The following is an 8,601-nucleotide window of genomic DNA, read 5'->3' on the forward strand; positions in this document are numbered from 1 at the left end:
TGAATATACTAAAAGACAGAATTCCAGTTATTAATAAATAAATATTTCTCCATATTTCCTCAAGAGATCTCTTGATAAAAATTCGGATATAATAAAGGAATTTTGAATATATTGTAGCATAAAACTATATAAGCTGCATATAATGCATTGTTGCAATAATTCAAGCGATTCTTCCCTAAAGCCTTCATATTTATTTCGTTTATTTATAATAAGTATTCAAAGTTTAAAATTAAAGCTGTTTATTATCGAAAACGAATGAAAATTGTAGATAAAATTACATTATAAGGATAATTTATCCATGCCGGTTGTTATTCTTCTCTTTATGCTTAATACAGGCAAAATAATAATGGCAGTTGAAATATTATTGCATCTTTCCTAATGCAATTAAGCAATAAAATAGAAAGTTTTAAGTTGACAACTGTTTATTCTTACTTTTATTTTTACATTAATAACAAAAAAAAGACGTTTCAAGAAATAGCGTTTCAAGAAAAGCATAAATAATTACCAAGTATAGTTTCAATTCAAATATGAAGAATATATTTAATTACTGTTTTAATTAAATAAATTCATATGAATGCAATGATAGCCATTATGCAGACTTTTTTGTGAATAAAAAGCTCTGCAATTTTGATCTGCGAATAGCTCAACACTATTTAAGTTGCTATGAAACATATACAATAAATTTTTGTTTGATATTTTACTATCTAATATGAAATATTCATACTTCTAGCAATCAATCCATTTACTATTGTCATTTATTTTGTTCAAAATATCTTTTAAAAAAATGTGAAAATTTCGATGAGAAAATACGCGCAAAAAAATCAAAAATCTTTTATTCATTAATGGTTCAGTTTCAAATTTACGGGTGTAACAAAATACCCTGGAGATATTCTAAAATATTCATATTTTATCGCTCTCGTGAATATTAAAGCAATATTAATGAATAAAAAATGCATCTTCAAAGAAGTAAAAAAATCGCATCTACATATTTCTATACCTTTAAGCAAATGGCGAACGAATTCTCCTATTTATGTATGTCATTGAGAACAGATTTTAAACATAAAACATATAATTAATTCTGTATTATATGTCATAAAAACTGATAAAAAGGAGCATAGTAAATTAACAATAAAATAATCCTCCTTCCACTACTTCCTATCAAAAATGTCATTTGCCTTGAAAGATAAGCAGAAAGAAATTTAATTTCTTGATAAAACTGTTTTTGAAATACAATATAATTGATATAAATTAGGCTAATTATTTAATAAAAAATGAAAAATAAAATAGGTATTTCAAAGTTAGAGAAATTAATGTATTTTAAAAATTATTCTACAAGACAATTCAATTGTCAAACTACTGGCAGGCAAATAAAAACCACTGCGATAGCTTTGAAGAGAGAAAGTGTGTGTAAAATTAAATGACTTTCTATGAAATTAAAATATTTTTTTTTCTTTTCTGTATAAAATAAATATTTTCTTTTTATAAATGAGTTTTATTCGCGAGTTTTTGTTTTTCTTTCATTTACTTCTTCGAAATAAAAGTAAAGTAGCAAAAACTTATATAGCCTTATTATAATGATTTCTGTTTTTAATTAAAAATAATAATTTGCTTTTAAAATAAATTTGGGTTAGAAATTTTGATCTTGCACTTAGAATAGTCAAGAATTATCAATAAACGTATCATGTTTCAGGGGCATACTAAAGTAAATAATTATCGATTGGATTGTCAACAAATGAATGGCTGACATACATAAAAAACCATGCTATGCGAATAATTTTGTGTTAAATAAGTCTCATACCTTCAAGAAAATATATTCCCTTTTTTCCCGAAAATACGGCATATATTTTAAAATACTTTTAAGTCCGATTTATGGTATACATTTACAAATAACTGATACCATATATTAATATAATCTAATGTTTGAATAATATTACATTACAGAGGGGCAGATCTTGTCCCTTTTCGACTTCTTTAGAGAGTGACAGATCCACTAATAATCACCTTAAGTTTTGACTTGTTTTATTTGAAGACTTAACTACAAATGTGAATTAAATTCTATACAATAATACTTTTACCAAAAGGTTTGCTTAACAGCAATTGTAATTTAATGTTTGTAGCAGATAAGTAACATTATTATTAATATAGTTTTTATTTTTTAAGTAATGTGTACATTTTTTACAGGCGAAGGTAATTTGGAACTAAATTTGAGAGTTATCAGATTTAATGGATCCATTACATACAATAGAAGAAAGGAGAAAGCATACTGAAGTTGATATTTCACTTTGATTTCTTTTAATAATATTTTTTTTAAAGTAGAGGAGTTTTTTTAATTATTATTTAGACTTATTTAATTCCACAATATATTTTTTCAAAAAATATTTTTAAATAGAAATACATAGTTACCTACTGATGGCATTTAAATAATTCCATTATGAATCTATTCCTATAATTGAGAAATAATATACAACTAAATTCAGTGATAAGTAAACGGATATATTTTAGCAGCACATTAATATTTTAAATATTACTTTTGAAGAATTCGTTAAAATGTAAAATCCATCATAATACAGCTTTTGAAAGTGAGCAAATTTAGTGCACCATACAAAGAATCGAAGTTATTCAAGAAAAGACTTAACTACATTTGAGTTAAAAGAATTTTTATATAAAGTTGTACTCTATTTAAATTTGAAATAACAACTGCTTAGCTTTTTTTATAGGTATTGACACACCGAATCATTAGTTGTAATTCGCGTCACAATTTTTTGCATGAATATGGAAAAATCGAATCCCTTGTAAAGAATGTTTCAGCAGATGAATTTTATTTCAAACCGTTCTTCTGTTTGTATTTCTTTGGTGTTCTGTTTGTTGTTTGTGCCGTACTTCTGTTTTTTATTTATTTTCTTTTGGAAAAAATAGTAAAATCACGATAAGACATAAAAAAATTCGAATAGGTGAAATTTTTCTATTGAATGATTTAGTTTAATGACTGTTTAAGTTTTTGGAATGTTGTGCTTAATTTGTAAACCATCAAGTGTGAAACTATCCCTTAACAAAAAGTTAGATCCTATTCCTTAATAATCACATGTGGAATTTTATTTAAATTTTACATTAAAATTAAATATTTAAAGATATTAATGTCCTTAAATTAAGAGATAACATTTTATAGAGAAAAAAAAACTGTAATTGTCTGCTTGAATTGTCATGGATATAAATATGAACAAACTTGAAATGAAAAGTACAATGCTGAAAATAACAAATTTCTGTGCCTATTCAAGAAATAGGATGGAGGTAAAAAAAAAATCCGAATTAATGTTTTTAGAGAAATATGTCGAATAATTCCGAGAATTTGATATCACGTTTGATGTTTTTGCCGAAACAGAAGTTATATATTGGTCTCTATAATTGTAAACCAGGCACATCATAAATTCCTCATATTCTTCACTATGTGAGACATCAAACTGTTTGGCGATTTTTCTTTATAATTTTCTTTATAAATATTATTGATATTAAGTGAAGAATATTTTTCTATGTATTTTCAATCTATGTTTACTTCTCCAGGGTTGAATGGTTTATTTAATTGCTCACATTACTATTCATACCACAACTATATTTTGAAAAAACTCTATGGAATATATCTATTTGATTTTAGAATAGTAAAGTCAAAATGGTACAATCTCCTTGTCATTGCTTATTGTTTTTCTGAGGTACATATATTTTCTGAGGTTTGCATTTCTTATGACTAGCCTGAAAGCAGATTTTTAAGAGTTTTTTGTATCGTTATCGATGTATGACAATCCTCATTAGCAGTAGTTTTAACTGAATAATGCTTCCAGTAGGTTTTCCAGCTTTAGATAAAATTTCCCACAGACATCTAACAGCAACTTTGGCAATTCTGACTTTGTATTAAATCTCTATTATATCGGCTCTATTTTAGTTTATTATTTCTTAAAATCATCTACATATGTTTTTTAATTATATCAGCTCTATGTCCAAAAATATTAATTATCAGCGAATATATATATTTTTTCAGATTGTCCAGCTCCATATTTATGCTCTCATTTTAGTTTCGTCACTGAAATATGATACAAAGTATTTGCAAATTCGTTGATTTACTAATAAGATCTATCGATGACTGTTTCTATTGAACATTAACACTCTATTTGTCTATGTTGAAATACTTAATAGTTTATAGGCATCATGGCAGATTATTAATAATTTCAGAATAAGCTGGGCATTTTGTCATAGATTAATTTAAAAAAATGCATGTGTATATAAGACACGCATTATAAAACATTCACGTAATATCACTTTGTCGGATTTTAAAGGCTTTTCACCCCAAACAAACTTTGAAGTTTTTAAAAATGTACTGAAATATACAAATATTCTGTATCGTTTTTTGATAGTAGCATAAAACAAAAGTGATTGCAAGGAAAAAATAATTAAAATATCTGTTATTTTTGTGTTTATTATATATTAAATTCATTTATTGTTTTAAGTAATAGACAAATCAATTTCGAGACAAGAAGAATTTCTTTTTCTTAATTTATCTGTAAGCTCTTTCAAATATGTTAATAACACAAAGAATTTTTTTTTCTCATATGAGTGATCCATATTTTGAAAAGAAACTTATCAACAGCTTGCAAAACTCTTAAGAACAAAATTAGTGAAAGCTACTGATATATTCTTTGTACTCATTTCGTCCTAGAAATTCATATAAGTAACGAAATTACTGAGACAGTGATTGACGACGCAAATCTCATTCATATGCACTGACAAAGATAGGTAAAGAAAAATTAGTCTTTTGAAAGCGAAGAAACGGATATATATCAGGAAAATTTTCTTGAGGCATATCCATCAGAAGAAAAAATATTTCAGAAATTTCTAAACTAACACCTTTTTTCTCGAGTTATGCCGAAAAAAAATATGTATATAATGTTTTATAGATTTTTTTAAACAATTAAAAAAAATGGCTGATGAAAGAAAAAGGAAGAAGAGATATTTCCATCGTTGATATTCACTGTTTATTTTGGGTTTCTTTTTATTTCATAGCTATATTTGATAACAAATTTAGATTAATATTAGTACAGTACATAACAATTTACCCAGTCTCAGAATAATGTCTGTCTACAAAATGGCTTTTTATAAATGGTGAAATTTAATATCGACTCGCTTGAGCTAGCAAATAAGATATCGGGTGAAAATTCTACAAATGTGCATTGCGTAAAACGTCAGGTGGAAATGAAAAAATAAGGCTAATGTACCCATAATGGTTCAATTAAGCTAATTAGAAGAAAAGCTAATTGCAGAAAAAATAACTTGGTACCAATTATATTCCTGTTAATGTTTTCTGTTTGTTCAGTCATCACGATAAAAAAAAATGAGATTTTGTTTTATAACTATGATGAATTCAAAAAACTCATTAATTTTTTTTCTAATGGAATGAAATAATTGGTATTTTTCTAGAAGAGACCAACAAAGAAGAAGTATTATAGATGCCAAATTCTGGAATGAAAAGCACATTTATTTTTCAATCGAAGAAATTTTCTTTTTCCTGGATATTCTGAATCAGAAACAAAACTGAAATCTAATTGAAAAGAAAAACAATGGAACCGTAATCTGCATTTTCATTTGAAATTTTCGCAGAATGAAAAAGCTGTTTTTCACAAATGGCTATTGTGAAGGATATTAAATGGTTTCAAAATCCTCTAACCATGGAAGTGTTTTAAAAAGGCAATATGATAACAAGAATCTTATTGCGTTAAAAGGATATTTAGATTTCTTTTACAAAAAGTAATAATCTGAAAAATAAAATTCCGAGAATTGGATATTAAGTGAAAAGCACTTTTTAAAATATGAATATCTGCACACAGAATTGTAAGTGTTTTGCCATTCTTATTTTTTATTTACCTATTAAACAATTTTCAAAGTAGTCATTGATATTTGCTCTTAAATTTAAATCAAAGAATAAATATACAGACTTGTTTGAAAGATTAAAATCTAATTAGAGAATCCAGTTGCTACTCCTACTTTTCCTACTGCTTGCACCAGGTAAGATAGATTATCTTCTGGCATATTGTAAGGCTTTATATAAAGGTATCATGTAAAATGTTAACTATATATAATCTTTTCATTTATTTTAATCTTTTTAGTTAAATACCATTGCGCAGTTTCCAGAACTATGTTAATTACATTCGAAGTTTACAGAAACTTCCAATCAGTTTTCTAAGCGTCTTAATCAGTTTTAAGTTACTTACAGCAAGAAAAGATTCTGCTTACGCTGGAAGGTCACTATAAAAATAGAGACATTGTCACCACGCAAGTTGATAAACTAAATGTCAGTGAAATCTGCAGTCTGGAGATGCTTAGCTAATTATATTGAATTTTCACGCTCCATCTATTACAATGATCTTTTTCACGAATATAAAGCATTGTTCCTATTATTTTTTGGAGATGTAAAAAAAATATTCGTACTGTTCTTTATGGTTTTTCGAGTTGAAATACCTTTGAATTACATTATTATCATCTTCTTGCTGTGCTCTATTTACATTTATATCATATATTACGAGTTTTAAATAAAAAGCAAATTATTTTTTATATTGATACTTTATAGGTGATACTTGGAATTTTTAATTGCAAGCTCAAACCTTTTTTTCTATAATATTAGAAATATAAGACAAGTACTTTCGCGTTTACAATATTATTAAGTAATGCCCAATTTCATTTTATAAACGGTTATTTGGTATGTTTTTTTGATGTAAATATGAAATAAGATAGATTATAATGCATTTATTTCGTGATATATTGCGATAAAAATAAATAATGAGCCAAGTCATTATTTGTAATGAATTTAAAGCTCAATTCAATCCAATTTCCTTAATCCAATTCAAAATACCGAAACTTATTTCTTTTTCTTTTCACATATAATATCTTTGATAAATATCATTTGATACAATGCAAATTTGAAAAAAAAAAAAAATGTTAAAACGAATTAAAAAATTCCAAATTTACTTTCCTTCCGAATATCTAATATCATATTTTTCATATAAAATTATGATATTAATTATTGTGCAATAAATAGTTTGTTACTTTTTTTTGAAATACCAGAAATAAATAAGTTTTTTTAATAAAAAAATTAATTTTATTTAAAATTTTTTAAAAAAAAATTCTCATATTATTTACTTAGGAATGAAATCTGAACCTTTATATGTTTTCTATCTTAGAGGGTAAAAAAATTTTACAAGGCTACCTTCAAAGGAAGTGAAGATCTATGTTCACTAAATGATCATCTTTAAAAGCGAACTCATATTTCATAACGGAAGATTTATTTGTTTAATCAATTTACTTTCTCTAGCTCAATTTTGTGGCGAAAGTTCTTTCAAATGAAATTACTCTTTTTAAAAAAGAAAGTTAGCAACTATCATATGTTTTTTAATAACATTTTTCCTATTTTCTTCTTAACGGCTTCAACGTTATCTAGTTGCCAAATATCATAGGAGTCGCTAGTTTTCAAGCTAGTTGATGGTTTTCCATTTTTAGCAAATATTCTAACTCTTGAAGAAACTGATATGATTTAATAAGTCAATAAAATAAAATGAATCCATTTTTCCTCGTTTTATTGTGTTATGCTTTATTATCATTTTTTAAATGCATTATGAAATTTCAAATATTTAAAAAAAAAGCGGACATTTTAATTTTTTTGTAAGAAGTGTACATACTCTGAATAAAACTGGTGGTAAAAATTCAGTTTTGGTATTCATAGATTGCAGCTTGGTACACAATTTTATAAGTATTTAAAAATTGTTTTTTGTGTACTCTATAAAACTCGTGTAGCCTTTAAAACTCGATGTAATTTTTGCAATCTACATTAGTCCCGGATTAAAAATTTCTCCAAGTTCAATCACTTAAAAGCATATAGTAACAATAGAAACTAGTTTTGCAATGAAGAATTATGTTTAAAGGCTAGAAATCGGCAATCTGTAATTAGAGATATCCATTTCCAAGCTCGGCAATTTACGCAGGAAATGGCTCCGTAAGAGGAACAATGAAGGCAGCCATTAGAGACAAATTAATTCCTAAAATAATTTAACAAAGATAATCGTTTGAAGGGAGACTTGCATTCAAAAGTTCCCATTTTTGGTCTATCAAATAGAAGTTAAAGGGAACGAAAATTTTAAGACTCGTTTTCATTTTAAATAAACTTCAGTTACTTTTAATTTATCAAAACAGCAACTTCCCATGGCCCTTGAAGGGATAAAGAAGAATTAATCGCATTTTTAAGAGCTAAATAACTTTTTTTATAGTAACTCAAAAATTTGCATCATAATACATCATAATTGAAATCTCATCTTTCTTTTAATTTGCATATTCTTATTTATTCTGAATTAATCAATTTTTAAGTATAATACGGCTATTAAGTTTCCTTAATATGTTCCAATTTATTATATTCAGAACTGATCGATGCAAGACATTGAAATTTTATTTTAATATTTTTAAAATGACATATTTTTTACACAATGTATCATGCAAATATCGTACACATTTGTGATACATAAATTGCAACGCTCAAATGAGGATGACGTCAGAAACTACGCTGCCATAGGC

The sequence above is a fragment of the Argiope bruennichi genome, chromosome 4 (genome assembly GCF_947563725.1).
Source record: "Argiope bruennichi chromosome 4, qqArgBrue1.1, whole genome shotgun sequence".
Classification (NCBI taxonomy): Eukaryota; Metazoa; Arthropoda; class Arachnida; order Araneae; family Araneidae; genus Argiope; species Argiope bruennichi.